Source organism: Rhinolophus sinicus, linkage group LG05 (assembly GCF_036562045.2).
Source record: "Rhinolophus sinicus isolate RSC01 linkage group LG05, ASM3656204v1, whole genome shotgun sequence".
NCBI classification, from domain to species: Eukaryota; Metazoa; Chordata; class Mammalia; order Chiroptera; family Rhinolophidae; genus Rhinolophus; species Rhinolophus sinicus.
This window is the reverse complement of record NC_133755.1, coordinates 70,622,202-70,641,321: the sequence shown is the minus strand read 5'-3', so window position 1 is coordinate 70,641,321 and position 19,120 is coordinate 70,622,202. Positions and strand designations below refer to the sequence as shown.

General features: G+C 37.4%; 1 long non-coding RNA gene across 10 annotated transcripts in view; it reads left to right on the top strand.

Moving 5' to 3' along the window:
- Positions 1-12,759, top strand: part of LOC109458236 (uncharacterized) — a 99,103-nt gene extending 86,344 nt beyond the window's left edge. For 9 of the 10 annotated variants that reach the window (XR_012496437.1, XR_012496433.1, XR_012496436.1 and 6 more), the window contains 2 exons: positions 6,297-6,383; positions 7,184-12,759. This is a non-coding gene — a long non-coding RNA (uncharacterized LOC109458236). The remainder of the gene's footprint in view (positions 1-6,296; positions 6,384-7,183) is intronic. The other variant, XR_012496441.1, reaches the window with a different exon arrangement.
- The last annotated feature ends 6,361 nt before the right edge of the window (positions 12,760-19,120 follow it).

Below are 19,120 nucleotides of genomic sequence, written 5' to 3'. Positions count from 1 at the left end.
ATTACTTTGAACCCTACTTATGTGTGCACGTGTCTGGTTTCCCATGTCAACTGTGCCCAGCACAGTTTCTGGCACGTAGAGCAGTAAATGGAGACTGAATGCATGAGTTGAGGGAGAACAGGGATAACACATTTTCCTGGTTCAGAGAGGCGCAAACATTGCCCACATCATCTTTGATGATCTCTTCTAGTCACTAAGCAATCAGAAGAGAACTCTTTCTGCATAGTTAAAATTCCTTGACAATTTTACCTACCGATTTTGCTAGTGTTTAGATGCTACTAAGTGGCAATGGAGAGGAAGGATGCTTCCTGGTCTCCAATGAGCATACTGTCTTGTTGAAAAGCCTAAGTTACAAATAGATTGTGAGTAGTCATGGCTTAAATCTGAAGGAAGCAATTTCTGTATTGGAAAAAGTGTGGATTAATATATGAAGGATGAAATTCTTTGAAGGGAAAGGGTGGATGGGTGAAAGGACAAAAACATTGTGTGTAGCACTGAAGACCTTATTTGGTAACCTACTTTGTCACGTTTGCATAATGGAATCAGAGGATAAGCATCTTGATGTGTCATACAGAGTCTTCTTTGAAATAAAGTTAGGAAAATGGGGATAGCATTTCATTTCCTGAAATGCGTTGGTATAGGTTAGATAACTCATTAAATAGGATTTCAATTTTCAGACAAGGTTTCAGAAAGCAAAGCAATCTAACATAATTTTATTAATTTTTTTAAATTAAATTTATTGAGGTGACAATTGTTAGTAAAATTACATAGATTTCAGATGTACAATTCTGTATTACATCATCTATAAATCCCATTGTGTGTTCATCACCCAGAGTCAGTTCTCCTTCCATCACCATATATTCAATCCCCCTTACCCTCATCTCCCACCCCCCACTCCCCACCCCCCTTACCCTCTGGTAACCACTAAACTATTATCTGTGTCTATGAGTTTCTGTTTCTCATTTGTTTGTCTTGTTCTTTTGTTGTTTTTGGTTTATATACCACATATCAGTGAAATCACATGTTTCTCTGCTTTTTCTGTCTGACTTATTTCGCTCAGCATTACACTCTCAAGATCCATCCATGTTGTCACAAATGTTCCTATATCATATTTTCTTACCGCCGAATAGTATTCCATTGTGTATATATACCACAACTTCTTCATCCATTCATCTATCGAAGGACATTTTGGTTGTTTCCATGTCTTGGCCACCTTAAACAAAGCTGCAATGAACATTGGAGCACACGTGTCTTTATCTCTAAATGTTTTCAGATTTTTTGGGTAGATACTCAGGAGAGGGATTGCTGGGTCATATGGCAATAAGACCTGACACAATAAACTGCATAGAAGAAAACATAGGTACTAAACTTATGGATCTTGGGTTCAAAGAGCATTTTATGAATTTGACTCCAAAGGCAATGGAAGTAAAAGCTAAAATAAACGAATGGGACTATATGAAACTTAAAAGCTTCTGCACAGCAAAAGAAACCATTGACAAAATAAAGAGGCCACCAACTGAATGGGAGAAGATTTTTGCAAACAGTGTCTCCGATAAGGGGCTAGTATCCAGAATATACAAGGAACTCATGCAACTCAACACCAAAAAAACAAACAACCCAATTGAAAAATGGGCAGAGGACTTGAAGAGACATTTCTCCAAAGAGGACATACAAATGGCAAATAGACATATGAAAAAATGCTCAACATCACTAATCATCAGAGAAATGCAAATCAAAACCACAATGAGATATCACCTCACCCCAGTCAGAATGGCTATCATCAACAAGACAAATAGTAACAAATGTTGGAGAGGCTGTGGAGAAAAAGGAACCCTCATACACTGTTGGTGGGAATGCAGACTGGTGCAGCCGTTATGGAAGGCGGTGTGGAGGTTCCTCAAAAAATTACGAATTTTATTAATTTTAAAGCTTTGTATTCCCCCCAAAGAAGCAAAAAAAATAGTTCAAGAAAGTGAATAGAAAAAAAAAACATGCCAAATGTAAATAATAGTATGATTATTTTAGAGACATGGGAGAAAGAGTATAGCAGTGTTCCTCCAACGAGGAGCTGTGAATATTGGGGTGAGTTACAAAGGAGAAAGTGCTTTGGGGCAGGTGTTGGGAGGTGTATGACAGTGGTTGATGGCAGCCCTAGAAGAGAAGAAGGTTGCTGAGGGTGTCTTAGGCTGGTGGAATAATCAAGGTAACAAAGACGGAGGGAGAGGGGGCTTAGGAGAGGCAGAAGAGGCTGTGAACAGGTTAGTATTCTAATACTAACACAAAACATATAGGTGTGGTCTACACAATTGTAGTCTCATACAATGAAGAGAAGGAAACAAGCAGAGACATTTATTACTATTATTATTGTTTGGCTGGGAGGCACCCAGTGTATCACATGGATCATGGAATCTGACTGCCAGGTTTCAAAGGATGGCCAACTTTTTCCTTGGACAAGTTACTGAATCTTTCCATCTTGGTTTACTCGTCGGTGCAATGGGACTGTGAAATAATCAGGACTGTGATGTGGATTAAAAGAGGCAACATTCATAATGCACTGAGCTCATAGAAGTTTGCTATTATTATGTAACGTGTGGAGTTAAACAGATGATACATCATGATTGCTCTACCCCAGCATATTGTTATGGTCATATAAGGGCTTTAAATATATCCATATGACTTGACACTGGGCTTTTTAAAACTTTTCTGTGAAATTCCAGAACTTGAGTTTGAAGTTTTAGTTATGTTTTTTAGATGCTGAAAATATACTTTGCATGATGAAGTAACAGATAATCATCATTTAATTTTTAAAATGTTATCAGATGTCTTTTTATATCTGCTCAGCTTTCATTCAACACACGTTTATTGAGTGCCTATTGTGTGTCAGGCATTGTTCTAGATGCTCGGGAGACAAAATTCCTGCCCTCCTAAAATATTTCTAAAAAAACACACAAAATTTTAGTAACTTATACTTTTCATAGGCAATTAATCAGATGTTGGGGCTGATTCCATAGAAAAAGCTATGGGAAAAAGGTTAAGTATTTAAAAAGGTTAAATGATACAAAAATCAAAATTCCATTCTTCTAAATGATGTGAAGATGGGTGATGAACAAAGCAAATCTTTATGTTCCATTTTGTGTCTTAAAAGTTATCCAAATTTATAGGTTATTACCAGATGCTAAGATTTAGGAAGTATCATTGTGGAAATGAGAGCACAAGAAAAAAGAGATAAAAATAAAGGACAAAAAATAATCCTGAAATAATTAATCCTGAAGCAATAATTAAATCCAATAATTGAAAAAAAAACACAAAGACTTAAAATATTACAAACAGAAATGAACCATTTTGGTGAAATCCAAGGGTCTTGATTTCTAAGTATAAAAATTAGGGATTACAGTCATTGAAAATCAGGAGAGGAGAAAAAAATTAAACCATAGATAGAGCTTATAATCTTCCAAGCATTGTCCATGTTCATTCTTATTTAATGTTCACATTCAACTCTGAAGAGAATTTTATTTTCTTTGCTTAAGAAGAGAGAACAGAGGACTTGCATGGGTGAGTAGCTTTCTCTGGATCATGGAGTTAGAATGGGCTGGAGAGAAGATTTGAACTTGTCCGATTTGCTTCTAAAGGCTAAACATGTTCTTTAAAAATGACATTTATTCCCATAGGGCTGTCCAAGTTATATTTGGCTCTTAAAGTGATTCATTGTCAACTTATCATAGTTTCATCTGCCTGATGCAATGGTCTAGCATAATGAAAAACATCCCATTCTACTGCTGGTAGGAACTGGGCTAGGAACTGAATGGGCACGTGGTACGTGCCCTCCACGCATGCGTACATTCTGCAAATTTCCCCCCAGCACCATGACCGTAGGTGCTCTTTTAGATTTTGGTGATCAGACAGAAGACAGAATTCCTGTTCTCAAAGGACTTACAGAATGGTCGGGAGACAGTTACTTTAGCAAATAATGAGATAGCAAAATATGTCAGTGATTATTATTAAACTCTTTAAATTCAGTTCCTTTAAATTAAATGCAGAGAATACTTATAAAGTGCTGATCATATGCAAAGAAACTGCAGTTTTATAAATAATTGTGCTCTGGAGAAGCGGTACATCTGTATATGACACAGTGCAACAAGGAGGATACATGATTAGCACAGACTTGGTATTTTCATAAGGACAAAACTGGCTTAGCCTGACATGATATTTCAGGAGATGTCACTTAAGGAATTTGTCTGTGTAGTTTTAGCAAGAACAAAATTTTCACCAAAGGCAGGTGTGGTCAGGTTGAGAGATCAATGGAGCTATTTTTAATTAAGACAGAAGCACAATTTGTTTGACTCATCCCAAAATTGTTCGAGCTTTATAAATCAATGTCAAAGTTATGACTCAGAGTCAAAGTACCTATTATCTGGCCATCAGTTTAGAATATTGGTGTGTCCAATTTTTTATTTTATTTTATTTTTTTAGCATATGCTGTTCTAACAACAAGGCTTGTCTAAAGGCACTAAAAGATATTGAAACAATATTTAGTTATGAATAGACATATCTCTGTTTAATCTGTTTATATCCAGAACTGTTAAATTAGACAACTGCATGCACAGAGTTATGTGTAACTTCTATGAGATTATTATTCTAAGATTATGGTTTTTTTATTTTTTATTTTTTTCTTGAAGATTAGTCCTTTGGATCTACCATTCTGGTTTTGATTTTAATTTAGTTTTTAGTTGTGTTAACTTGTATACTCAGCAAAAGATTATCGATAGAATTTCAAGTCACACACCATTATATGCTAAACAAAATAAAAACGATAGGATATGTTATATCTATGGAAAAGAGATTTATAAATGTCCATGTGTTTTAAGCAAAGCTACATGTTCAGAGAACATTCTATAGGGCATAAAGACTTTAGTAAAAGAAACTTTTGAAGTGCAGAAAACTCACTTGAATCTTCGTTTCTGAGCTCTGAAATTCCGTTGAAATTGAATATGGTGAAATTCATTCAGATCAGATTTGCTATCAATACCACCTTGTGTCCTGGGACAGTCTGTTCAGTTAGGGGGCTTCCTTCATTTGTCACTTTGCATCCAGCAAACCAAATCCAAATCTGTGGAGATAAAGTAATTAGATATTTTAAATAGTGACAAGAACCTCATAAATAGTCAATTTCTGGAGCATTACTAGCTACCCAGGCAAGTAAAAGTCTATAAATGCAAAAATTTATTAGAGAGTATCATCAGCCAGCCTATTGGCTTTGATTGCTTAGTATAAATAGATTGCTGGGTTTAAAGGCAGATCTGTGACGGTGCTCACCTTTCATTTTTCTTGTCAAGTAAAAAGAAGGCAAGTGGCCCATAAAGGCCTCAATATAAGCAAATGAGTGTCTTTATGGTTGTAAAGATGTATTGTGAGACTTTTCACAAAAATAGGCAACCGGCAAACTGCTTGGGAGTAATTAGACATAATCTGATGCATGCCACCTCGCAAAGGAGGAAGAACTAATTACAATTACAATACACCCTGCTTAGGAACATATTTATTGTACTTACTTTAAAGATGTTTACTTCACCTGAAAGAAAGGGACTACAAAGGCATTTCCGTGGAATCATAACAGATTATCTTCTTTTACCGACCATATTTATTTCAATTTTGAAAATTCATGGCAGACAGCGTTTTAATCCACTTTAAACTTCGGGCTCCATAAATGTTTAAAACTAACATTGCTTAAAAAACACACCCATATCCATTTCCAACTCCCCCTCCCCCCACTGGAGACAGAATGAAATACAATAATTTGACACAGTAATTTAATCATACCTTCCTTGAGAAAAAAATTCAACACTTACTATACTCATTAAAAGATGAAACATGTATTAACAGTTAATCCTCAAAAGAGAAACAAACCACAAAGATCCAGTAGAACTTTCCCAGCACACGTTCGTTCAGACGTGCTGCCCTCATCATAAAACACGGAATATTCATTGCTATAATTCAAATAACAACAATTGAAACCAAAATGTTAAGTTGTGACAAAGTAGAAAAGTGGAGATGGATTAATAATATTCCTATTATTCAGGTTGACTTTGAATTGTTAAAATGCACTATAAAGCAATAAACTTGTACCTTATTCCCCAAGTGAATTTTCTTTTTATTCTATCCAGAATGGGACATCTGTGTTGTTATAGAGAAGATACCTGAAATTAAAGTTGAAGTAGAAAAAGAAGGAAAGTGAAAGAGTTAAGGGGATACTTGTAACTTTATAAGAATCTGGAAATGATACATTTCTTTCTTTTTAGGGCAGGGCTTGCCCAGGCCAGAAATGGATCGGAGTTGAGTGGAGTGGTCACTGTTCTGTGAAGAGAAGGTGGGGCACGCACGCACAGGTAGGCACTTGGTGGAAGTCTGTCCCTGGTGGTCCCTGGCACTCTGACCGCCTGGTGTGTGGATTTCTTTGTACAATTAGGAGGAGATCTCCACAGCAAAATGCCATAGGACCTAGCTCTGACCCCACATGGCCTCTGTGATGCATCCTCCCTACTATCCATGGCCAAATTAAAATCTGCTCTCTGGAGAGGGCAAATCATTGAACATATGTTTAACCTAAAAATTGAGTTTTCAAAAACTTTAGTTTTAGAATATGCTAAGATATATCCTTACACTAGAACTTTCTCTGGTGTAAGAACGTTTTCTAACTCCAAAGATTGGTCAAATGGAATGGAATGCATACATTATTAATATGCACATTATTGCTAGAGTGGGATAATTTCAGTGTGCCCTTGTGTATTTTGGAGAGAATGTCAGCAATGTTGAAATAAGATGCTGAATAAAAGTTATGAGCACATTCCTACTGCAGGCTTTTTCCCATAGAAGATTTAAATTCAGACTTCACATTTTATTTTAAAGCACGGGACAGACAGAGCATGTGTCCTCAGTAGTCAGGATTCGATTGGATAATATCTCTCAGGTTTATCGATTACTGAACTACGGGATGCATGCAATTCCTACAAGTTTAAATTCTTAAAGATTTAAGTTCCCAGATGTTATTTTCATAATGAAGAGCTGCAGTAAAGCTTTGGTTGAGTTTACAATAGTGTCAAGATAAGCAACAAAGACCTTTTTAAAAATACCCCGAGCCTTATTAAAATAGCCCTAATTTTTTTGTGATCCTTTCGTTTTCTTCAAGATTTATATTCTCAAAATGGGAAAATTGTTGAAGCTACTTTGACAGTAACCCTGACTGGTGAGAAAAAAAAAAAAAAAAGAATTTTCCACAGAGCAACGGCACCACTGAAATCTGCGTTTTGTCAAAACTGAAGACATTGCAATGAATCAGAATTGAAGTAGCCAGGTCATACTGATGAAGGCCCTGGTTCACTGGGGAAAACGTGTTCCCCACCTGGCACACTGACTCTGCAGCAAACACATCAAATAGAGGTTCAGACAGGACCAGTGACACGAGAACCTCGTTTTCTCTCCAAAGGCCACATAAGTGGGAGGTACTGTAACGGTACCCACATGCTTCTTGCCCCTCTGTCTTTGCATGTTCTCACAGTAAAAATAGCACACGTCTAATAGGACAACCTTGAAAGAAAATGAACTGCTGGGCAGCGTTACCTTCTGTGTGGCTGAGGGTTCATGAGTTTTCACCAGTTGCCCGAGTCTGTCTGGACATGTTCCAGTGCTCACCCTATTAGCACTGGCAATTAGATGGAGTATTATAGCTAGGAGACCCCGAATTTGATTCCAACCTCTTCTCTTTGCAGAACCCAATTTGATTTTTTTTCTACCGAAAAAATGCATACACACATATAACTGTATGTGATTGTGTGTGTATTCCTGAGGCACCAAAACAAAAGTGACGACCCTGTAACACTGAAATCTGGATTTCCTACCATGAAAGAGAATGAATTTTATAACAGTACAAATTCTCCCTGGTTATTTTTAAACAACTCTGTACTTAAAACTACACCAATTTTGATATTGTCTTTGAACTCTGTCTTAGCTGCATATGTTGGCACGAAAGTTCCTAGCTGGTCAACCATTGAATGTATCAAGGAATGGAATATGAACTTTAAGAGACTCAAAGAGTAGTAATCTGGGGAAAGGATACATACAAGTCAGTAAATATGAAAGCTTGCCAGGCTACATGATACAAAGAGAATGTATAAGAAAAATCTGTAAAGTGTTATCAAAATACGAAAAGAAACTCGGAAAGGAGCACACTGCATATTTATTTACAACAACTAGCTCTGTGTTTGCTGACATGAAAATGCGTTTGAGCAGGGGAGTGTTGGGATATACAGATTGTCAGGGGAGATGAAAATGGAGCAAGAATGACCAAAGTTAAGAGACCTAATGACTCGTGACATCTTCCCTTAAAAATAAACCCCCAAATGGGAAAGGAATAATAAATTTAAAAATCACTCACTGATTGGCAACTCAGATTTTGCTTTATTAGCGGGACTAGTGAATTTTCTGTGATAGTTTGTTGTATTTAAAGAGAATGTAAAACTCTCATTGCAAACAGTTGTTTACAGTGCGTTTTTCAGCGCTGAGCTGTTTTAAAGCTCAATTGTGCATTTTGCAGATAAAGTGGGAAAACTAACTGAAGGCTGTATTGTAAGCAGTGGTTGCCGTGGAAACCCCAGTTTCAAGAGCTGGTTCTCCATTACCACTTAATTTAGGCTTCCTAATTGCATTCCACTAAATCGGTAGCGACAATATCTGCAGAGCAAAACTGCGTGCCCAGTCTAGCGCAAACCTCTTTGAAACGGGCTTTTTGAAAGCCAGGAGCTATAAAAACTCAGCATGACGCAGAGCATATGAGAAACCTGCAGTTCAAATGTACTACTGCCTGCTTTCTCATCCTTGGTAACTTCAGTGCGCTCCACACCAATCTATTAGTTCAGTCTACCTTAAAGATCATAAAGCTCTGCCATGTGGAAACTCATCTGTCCAGCAACACATTGGTGCAAAATAGATTTAATTGTACTCCCAGCCTGGTATCATGTCCATCTTATTTTACTACACGCCAGCAGGTAGCCATGCACAGTCTCACTTTCCTTGAACTGCCCTTGTTCCACAATACGTGGAGAACAATACTTTTCTCAGTTTAAATTATTTGCCACTGTTGGGCTGAGCGGAGAGCTAGACCGCCCATATGTGACTTGAAGAGAGGCTTGTCAGAACCACTAGACATAAAAGCATTGCAATTATCGACCACACTGCTTTAATAGAGGAGGCAACTAATATGATAGTGTAAGTGACTGTGCCAGCGAGGAGCTCTTCGTCACTGTCAGATTAACACTTGAGTTAAACTCTTGTAAATCAGTCACATTATGCTGCTGGTGGAGAAATAAACACAGACCTATTATGCTTGGGATTCCAGAGGGCTCTCTCCGCAAAAGGAGTTACACCGGATGCCCTATTAATCTGAATTTTGTCGTGTTTATTATTTTGCAATTACTGATGTGAGTAACGGTGGGAAGATTTAAGTTGCCTGTGATTAGATTCTCAAACGGAAGCTTGTGCCTTTGGTGACAGAGAAGGCCAGCCTGGCTCAGTGGCCCGGCCTGGGAGTGCATGGTGGGCATTCTGTGTAATGTTCAGTGGGAGAGGAAACCAGCTCAGCCCTGAATGACAACAAAATCCCACAGTTCTCGGTTTCTCTTTCAACAACAAATGCTTTCAAGCAAAATGCCTTGCTGTCTTGGAGTACACGACTTCATGCCAGTCCACGGCGAGGCACGTAACTTCCTTGCTCAGGTCCTGAGGATTTGGCATCTATACTGTAGGCAAAAGACTCTTTTGCTCTAGAGACAAGTAAAGAGCTGCAGCGTTTTATCCTCTCCCTGGCGTCCAAGAATGTTGCTAAAGCAGCCGGGAAGCTGCTGCCAAGCACTCCACCATTGTCTTCCAGCTCCCAAGGTTTTGAATGCCCTTGCTTTCCCAACTGTGGGTCTACCGCAGGAATGAATGAAGCATTTTCCAGGACAAGACTTTATGAATGAGACAGCTTGTGTATTACAAGGCAAGAGGATCCTTGAATTTCCTAGATTAAGAAAGCACACGCTAAGGGGATCTTGCCTCTCTGTTCTAGCAGGAATGTGGAGGGGAAGTAAAATAACATCACCCACGAGACTGTGCCACAAAGTCTGTCCATGGAGGCACGATATAAAATGGCCAGGCATATGAGAGCCCTGGCTGAGGTCACTTCTCATACATGAACTGGGGCTGGCCCAAGGTTGTGGGGGAGGAGCTACCGCTGTTGGACAATTTCAAGCTGTAGGAAAACAAGGTCACCTCATTTGACTGCATTAAGTATACTGACTCATGATTCTGTGACTGAGCTTGGAGACGAAGTTCCAGCAATATTCTGAGCTACAGTTCCTGGATTTTCGTGATCCTCAATTGAGCAGCCCCCATCAAAGTGTTCATTTCCAGTTCCCCAGAGCTTCCTTAAGAAGGCCTCGGGTTGTGAACACACTGTTTTGATTCTGATGCACCTGGACGCTGGGGTTTTCGATATCCCTCTATGTCCACTTCTGTTTGTTTCTTCCTCACGGGGGATGGAGAAAAGTAAATGAGCATGTTTTGTATAATTACCTTGATGTTGCCGTCCTTCAACTAAATAAGGAAAAACCAGTCCCTGTCCCCTGACCTTGCTCCAGGCCACCATCACCCTGCTCTTGCCTGCAAAGTGCTCAGAAGCAGGAACCAGAGGAGCCAGCAGGGACCGAGATCAAGGAAAAGTAGAGGCAACTTTGTTCAAGCATCAGGTTCCTGCTAATTTCCTCTCATGCTACCCTTATGGAAACGCCTCTGATTTTATCTGTGTTCTCCTACTTTGCCACTGCTTATCTCTGATCCACCTCACAAAACTAATAAAATAAAAGACTAATGTTTCCTTCTCATCCTTAACAATTAATTCCAACTCTAAAACTTCTTTGATCTCCTCTCCATTATCCTAAAACTAAACCCCAAAGCTTTGGGCTTAAAATCAAGCCTTGTTCCAGTACATAGCCTGGTTACCCCACGGAAAGAAAATCGGAGCCGCTGTAGAAAATGATTACACTGAATTACAAATCACGGAGAGTTGCATAAATAGTTATGAGGGAAAATTGCAGGATAATGCTGCTGATAGAATCAATAGCATCCTTGGTAGTAATATACCCAGGGGTTCTATATATTATCTATCCACCAAAATGTCAATATAATAAAACCTACAGAGGAATTTATATCAAGATCTATTCTCTGTTAATTCCCAAGTGAATAATAAATCAAATTGGCTATCTCAAAGATCTTCTCTAATCGACTTGTTTGAGAAACAGGCTAAACTAGCCATCACGTTATTCCAAATAATGGATGTTAAGAGGCATTTCTCTCTCTTTTAAAATTTTTACAAGGATTTATTAGCTTATTGCCCATGATAGCAAAGAAAAAAATGGATATTTTATATGTTCCATAAGTCATTAGGATCCATGCAATTATATTTACTAGAAAATGTTTTATATTTATATTATTTTTCTTTGAATCCCAGTGCTTACAAGAGGCCCAGAATATAAGGGATTGCATATAAAATGTTTTTGAATAAGCAAATATACATTGGTCGGGCTTTATCTTTAGCTATCACTGCTCGTTTTCTCTTTTTTTTCCTTGCCATCTAAATCCTTCACATTAATTACATTGTGGATTTTCAAATGTTAGCAACCTATACACATTTTTGGAGAAAAATTAAAGACACATTTTAAGGAGACGGCTTTTGTGATCCTAGAATGACATCATGTCAGGTATCTTTGAAAGTGGCAAGGACGCCCCCAGCTCACATGGGGATTGCTGATTAAATCTCACTAACACAAATAGGCTTTTCATATACATCTCTCTGCAAAAAAACCCATAAATAAATAAATAGATAGATAGATAGATAGATAGATAGATAGATAAATAAATAAATAAATAAATAAATAAATAAATAATTTTAGAGCACTACATCATGGTTTACATCTTGAATCAATATTCACTATAATAAAATTCCAGGAAAAGAAACATTGTTGTTTTTTTTTTTTCCTTTTTTAGAAACAAATCTTTGTACTATGTTTGATTGCTTTTTTTTAAAAAAAGGCATTTGGCTTAATTCAAATAACACAGTAACTACTTCCTAGGTGTTTTAGGCACCAAAGAATGTTATCGAAAGTGGTCACTAGGTACCTATCGGTTCAAGGCTCAGAGCTGAGGGCTAAATCCAGTCTGGGGCCTAAAATCAGCCACAATTTCATCTGGTGGGGGTTAGGGTTTTCAATAATCTGGTCTTTAAACAAAACCTTAACTATGAATCCTATTTGAAACAAAAAAATGTTCAAGAAAATTTGTCTCAATAAGTTTTGACTTGCTACTTTAATTCTTAGGAGATAAAAACATGGGTCTGCGTGGGTCTGGCTATCTAATTCGTGGGGCCCTGTGCAAAATGAAACGTAGGGCCCTCTGTACAAAAATTAAGAATTTTAAAATGGCAACAGCTGGTCTAAGTGTGGGACATTTTGAGAATGCACGGGTGGCACTCCCTGGAGGCTGGCTCCAGTCTGGATTTAAGTGGTCACGGTTCCCCCCTTTACTAGTTGTGCCCTTGTGTACCCTGTGTAGCTTCAGTTTTCTAGTCTTTGCAATGTGGTCTTTAAACATGTCTTTCCTCACACTAATATGCTTGTTGTGAGCGTGGAATGTGAAAGTGCTGTGTGAGTATTAAAGAACGATATAAAACTATGTCTTATAATATCATTCTTTTAAAAAATTATTTTTCAATTACAGTTAATATGCAGCATTGTATTAATTTCAGGTATACACCAGAGTAATTAGACATTTATATACCTTACGAATTGATCACCCTGATAAATCTAGCACCTATCTTATACACCATGCATAGTCATTACAACATAATCATTGTTTTTTAACTGTGGGATTGTGATAAGGAGCGGAATCAACACGATTATGACATTATCAAATGCTGTCTTTACTTTTCCTTCTGTGACCTTAGAGTGAAATGACTTGATATTCCTCTCAGTCTCCTTGTGCTTGAGATCACATGGAAACACCATCTTGTTTTCCTTGGAAACAAAAGACAACCACCTTCTGTCCATTGTCTTAGGTCCCTACTTCCACTAGTCATTGGGGCCTTAGAGTAAGTCATTCACCAAAAATTTATCATGCTGAATTGATTGTGTATTCGGACATATAAAATAATGAAGACCCTGTGAGCCACTTTTCTGAAATCTAACACCATCAACAAAATGCACTCCAGTTGAGCCCTCGTTAAGTCAGAAGAACATGGCTGTCCCCTCAGACCCAGGCAGAAAAAATGCCTGGTGATGTGACTATACTGTTTCTCTTCTTGGATACCACAGCCTTGCTCCCATTTGATATGAGTAGCTCTTGGCAGGAGTGGGGGCACCTCAGTGGGCCCCAGTCAGAAGGTCTCTGAAGCAGCTTCCTGACAAGAGGGCTCTCTCAGGATAGATGTTTCCATCGCATCGAAGGCAAAGAGACCAGGCCTAGCCCTCTGTCTGCCAAGACACTTCTGATGAGATTGGCTTATGAAATGGGGATCCAGGTGTCTCAGGGATGAGTCTGATTATCAATTAAAGTGGCTTCACTGAGTCTAAGTAGCAGCTTCTCAGACTTTTCCAGGGAAACTTGTTGGTGTGCGGGCTTGGCCTGACGAGGCCCAGTAAGTATGGCATGTCTTCAGAATATCAGGTGCTATCTCCAAAACTCATGTGGGCAAAACGAACCACACACAAATTCAAGACAAATATTGGCAAACTTGTATCATAAACAGCGAATACCGTTAATAATAAAGAGCTCCTAAAATTTGAGATGAAAAAGATGAATAATCTGTTGGCAACATGGGCAAACAATAGCAGGCAAAAAAAATAAAAAAATAAAATGGCCCTTAAACACATGAAAAGATGATCAACTTCCTTTATGGTGCCACGGTGAAAGAAATGCAAATTAAGAGTACACTTAGCCATAATTGGGAAAAAACTTATGTTTGTTAACATAAGTTTTGGGTGAGATTGTGAGGAAACAGGCCCTTTCATATGTTCATGGTGAAAACGTAAACTAGTACAACCTCTAGAAAGGAAAATTAGGCAATATCTAGAAAAATTATATATGATTTTTACCCATTGATCAAGAAATCTCACTTCTAGGAATCTATCCCATAGATACACTGCAAAAAGTACAATAAGGCATCTGCACAAAATTATTCATTGCAACATACTAATATTAGAAAAAGATTGGAAACAACCCAGGTGTCTCCATTAATAAACAATAGAACATCCACTCAAAGAAATTTTATTAGGTTGGTGCAAAAATAATTGTGGTTTTGGCAAATATTTTTAACCTTTTTAAACCACAATTAGTTTTGCACCAATCTAATATATGCCTCCCCTCAACTGCTCACCCGCCAAAAAAATGAGAGACATCTCAATACATGAAGAGAAAAAAGCAAAATGTAGAACACAAACCTTTGCATAAGAAAAGCAATATAAATATATTTACCTGTTTGCTTATATTTTCAAAAAGCAACACTGGAGAGATAAACCAAAAAAGAAATACAAATCATGACCTAAAGGCGAGGGCAGAGGGATCAAGATGGAAAGAGACTTCTCTGAATTATGCCAGTATCTTGTAGATTCAAAAAATATACAATTTCAAAACACTCTGAAATGAATGAACCTTTTCTATATCTATTGGGTGACATAATCACATAGAGAAAAGAATTACTTTAAATAACTTTAGAGGATATCATTTAACCTTTGCATCCATAGTAAAATATTTTCTGGGGACAAATATATGTGCAACACAGTGTTAAATTCCATTCAGTAGTTTTATTGTTTGTAGTGATACTAGTAATATAACTTTGTGGTTATTTTACATATTTGGTAGTATAAAGCAAATGTATGATTTCAGCCAACATTTTCAGAATAAGAGAAAAAAAATACAAATATTAAATCATAGGAGATAGGCAAAATTCCTGCAATGTGAATAAAAAATTTCAGTATTAACTCATGATTTAAAAAGATTATGGATGGGGGTTGGGGGAAAATTGATGATATTTAAGGGTACAAAGTTGCAATGAGTAGTAAATAAGTCATAGTGATTTAATGCACTATGAATGAATGAATATAGAGAACAATATTGTACTACAATTATGTAATCTGATAAATATTGATACAACAGCAATCACATTACAATATATGTGTATTAAAGTAAAGCACTGTATACCTTAAATTTACACAATGTTAAATGTCAAATATATTTCATTAAAAAAAGTACTAGTTAGTTCTGCCTAAAAGTAAAGGCAACGCTGATTCAATGACTATCCATCCATTGTGCCTTGATGGTGGTCTCATAATACTATTTCCCATTGAAAGGAACCAGTTTCGGGACAGAAAACATACAAATGAGGTAGGACATCTGCTGCATCAGAAAAGAAGGAAGCTTTAAACAAACTGAATGGGTACTACTGACAAAAGTTTGAGCAATTTGAGCATCACAAAATGATGACTAATTAATTGAAATACATGAAATATGAAAAAGTGAACTTTCAATGATACTTAAAGTGTGAGGGAGTCAAAAAACATCAAAACAAAACAATGTACTCACATATACAAAATGAAACAAAATAATTTGTTGTCAACTATTCCAGGTAACTAGGACATCAAGTCCTTTGTCTAAACACTGGCAACTAAAGGAAAAGAATTAAACATTTATCCTGCTTGTTTTGTGTACAAATGTAGTACCCCTAGTTGATAAAGGAAAATTCTTTGCAAAAAAATGTGGAAAATTTGACTGAATTAGAATGTAGCCATTTTACAGCATAAAATGAATGATCTGACTCAAGCACAAGTCATCAATGGAGAAAAGCATTAGATGAAAGTGTGATGAGAACTTTACTGTGGAGGGATTAGGCTGTCATCACCTGATCCACCAACACATGATTGTGATTGATTGTGTGTCCAGAGATGGCCCCAATAACATCTCCCATCCTCTTTTGCTGTGTGACCTTGTGACCGCCCCATCAAAAGAGTCTCTTTCCAACCGTTTTGGTCTAGGCCGGCCTTATGACTTGTTCTGAACAATGAAATGAGGTGAAAGTCATGCTACGTAACTTCCAAGACTGGGCCTTTGGAGATCTGCAGCTTCTTTCTTTATCACTTGGAACATTCCCTCTTCGAAGACATTTGTTTCGTAAGACTACCCCGAGACCATGATGCCATAAGAAAGCCCAAGCTAGACATGTGGAAGAGCAGCCCCATAAAGCAGACCTGAGGAGCCAGACATGAAACCTTGTTGAAATTACCACACCAGCCCAGCTGTCAGCTGAGCACAGTAGAATGAATGATCCTAGCCAGTACGACATGTATAATCAGGACAAACTGCCCAGCGGAGCTCTGCCCACACTGTCATCTATGAAACTCTGAGCATGTAAAATGGTTATTGTTTTAAGCCATTAAGTTTGGGGGTAGTTTGTTATGTAGTAGCAATGACATAATTAGAAAGTCACTGCTTTATGGTCTGTAATAAAGTGTCCACTTCAGGCACTGATTATCAATGAAGAAATCAATAAATGAAAGTTTGGTAGGGATTTTTACATTGGAAAGAGAAGGCTGTCACTATCTGAACATTACTAAAGGATGGGACAGCCAGACAGTAGGTTCCTCTTGATGTGATGCATAGGGAGTACACAACTTATGAAATATTCTTGTAGAAAAAGACACCACAAAAGATTCAGAGTTTAACTTGAAGCTATCAGATTCTTCTAAGTGAACTTCCAATTTAGAGAGTACAAAGACAGAGAACTACAAGTTAAATGACACTGAGAACAAGTGAACAGATGGACCAAGGAAAGAGATTTCTACAGAACAACAGACCTGGATGATCCTCAAAGAGCCAACAACAACAACAACAAAAATCCAGATGAGCTCTAGGTTAAGAGAGATTTAAGAGACTATCTGCCATGTAATATACAAATCTTGCTGGGATCCTGATTCATTGCAGGTCAGGTGACAAAAGATAAACTGAGACACTCAGGGAAATCTGAACATGGAATGGATGGTACACAACACCAGGAATTTACTTTTAATTTTTTAGGGTGTGATAATGGCATCATAGTTACGTAAGAAAATGTCTGTGTTTTTTTTTAAATTATTATTATTAAAGAGGTGTACGCTAAATAGGTAGAGATCAAATGACATTAGAGTTGGAATTTATTTTAAACTTCTTTACCAATTAAAAAACAGAAAGAAGGAAGGAAGAAAGAAAAACAGGAATGAATGATGCAAAAGTCCTGATGATAGCTGAGTCTATGGAGGAAATACAGGCACTCATAATATTAAAAGTCTACTTTTGCTTATGTTTGAAAGTTTTCATAATACAATTTACAGAATAAAAATATGAAAAATTTGTATACTAACTTAAATCACGTCAGCATTTGTTCTAATCTAGAAATATGACTTTAGATTACCAATGAAATAACTTAATGTTTCACCTCAAATATGTGAGTAAACTTGATCTTCCAAAAAGACCTGCCCCACTTACACTCAGTTAGAAGGCCAAGGCTTCTTACACCTTTACGCCACGACACAAATTCTCCTATTAGTTGGTTCTCGCTCATACTTGTTTTAATAGTTTTCAGTGTTATGTGTTAACTATTTATTTATTAAATTGTGTGTGCTTGTTGGGCACTTATAGGGTTCAAAGAAAGAATTTTATTGTAAATATGACAGTGTTGGACAACCTTACTCTGCTTGCTTTTAATAACTGGATCAAGGCGTGGTATGATGCCTGATGTAGCCCACCTCCTTAGGTTCAAATCCTGGTTCCACCACTGCTAGTCATGTGACCTTTGACAGCGACTTCCTTTTCTGTGTCTGTGTCTTCATTTGTAAAATAAAAATAAAACTAGCGGCTCCTATTTAAAGACTAAGTTCTAGGCAGCATGATTCACAATAGCCAAAAGGTGGAAACAGCTCCATTGTTCATTGATGAAGGAATGCATAAACAAAATATGGCATGTCCATTCAATGGACAATTACTCAGCCCTAAAGAGGAAAAAATTCTGACAACTGCTACAACATGGATGAACCTTGAGGACATTATGCTAAGTGAAATAAGCAATCATAAAAGGACAAATACTGTATGATTCCATGTACATAAGATATTTAGAATAGCCAAGATCCACAGAGAGAGAAAGTAGAATGGTGATTGCAAGGGGGCTGGGAATCAGGAGTTATTGTTTAATAGACAGCGTTTCGGTTGGGAAAAATGCAAAATTTCTGTGGATGGATGGTGGTGATAGTTACACAACAACATGAATGTACTTAATTCCACTGAACTGTACAGTTAAAGATAGTTAAAATGGCAAATTTTATGTCCTGCATATTTTACTATAATATATTTTATATTAAAATAAAAGAATTAAAAGCTTTAAAAAAAGGCCTAGCAGCTCTTGTGTAGGGTCCTATTAAGAATGATTTAAAATAACAGGGTGGAAATGCATAGATGAGTACCTTACACATGTGACAACCATACCATTATGATGTTTGTTATTATTACTTTCCTTTCACTCCAAAGACAAGTCATTAACCCAGTCAACTAATGCCTTCTAAAGCTGGAACTTTTTTTGGGGAGGTGGCGGTTGTGGGGGCAGCTCAGACTTATTAGAGAATCTAATGAAAATGATGGCCCATCTCCTAGGAAACATTTTTATAGTCTCATTCTCTTTTACCCCTGCCCCACACAATGATGTTGCATACCTCTGATGGCTCCTCCCCTCTGCAGCAGGAGCCAGGTCCCATGGACTTCAGGCTAAGCACCCTAGCTTTCACACATTAGTGCTTGCTGATGTCCAAGTGGTCCTGGGAAAAGTGTTTGTATTGTATGCAGTATCGTTGGAGAAGTGTTCAAGGGAATGACAAGAATGGTGGTAAAATATACATAATATAAAACTGACCATCATAACTATTTTTAAATGTACAGCTCAATGGAATTAAGTACATTCATATTGTTGTGCAACCATCACCATCATCCATCCACACAACTTTTGCATCTTTCCAAACTG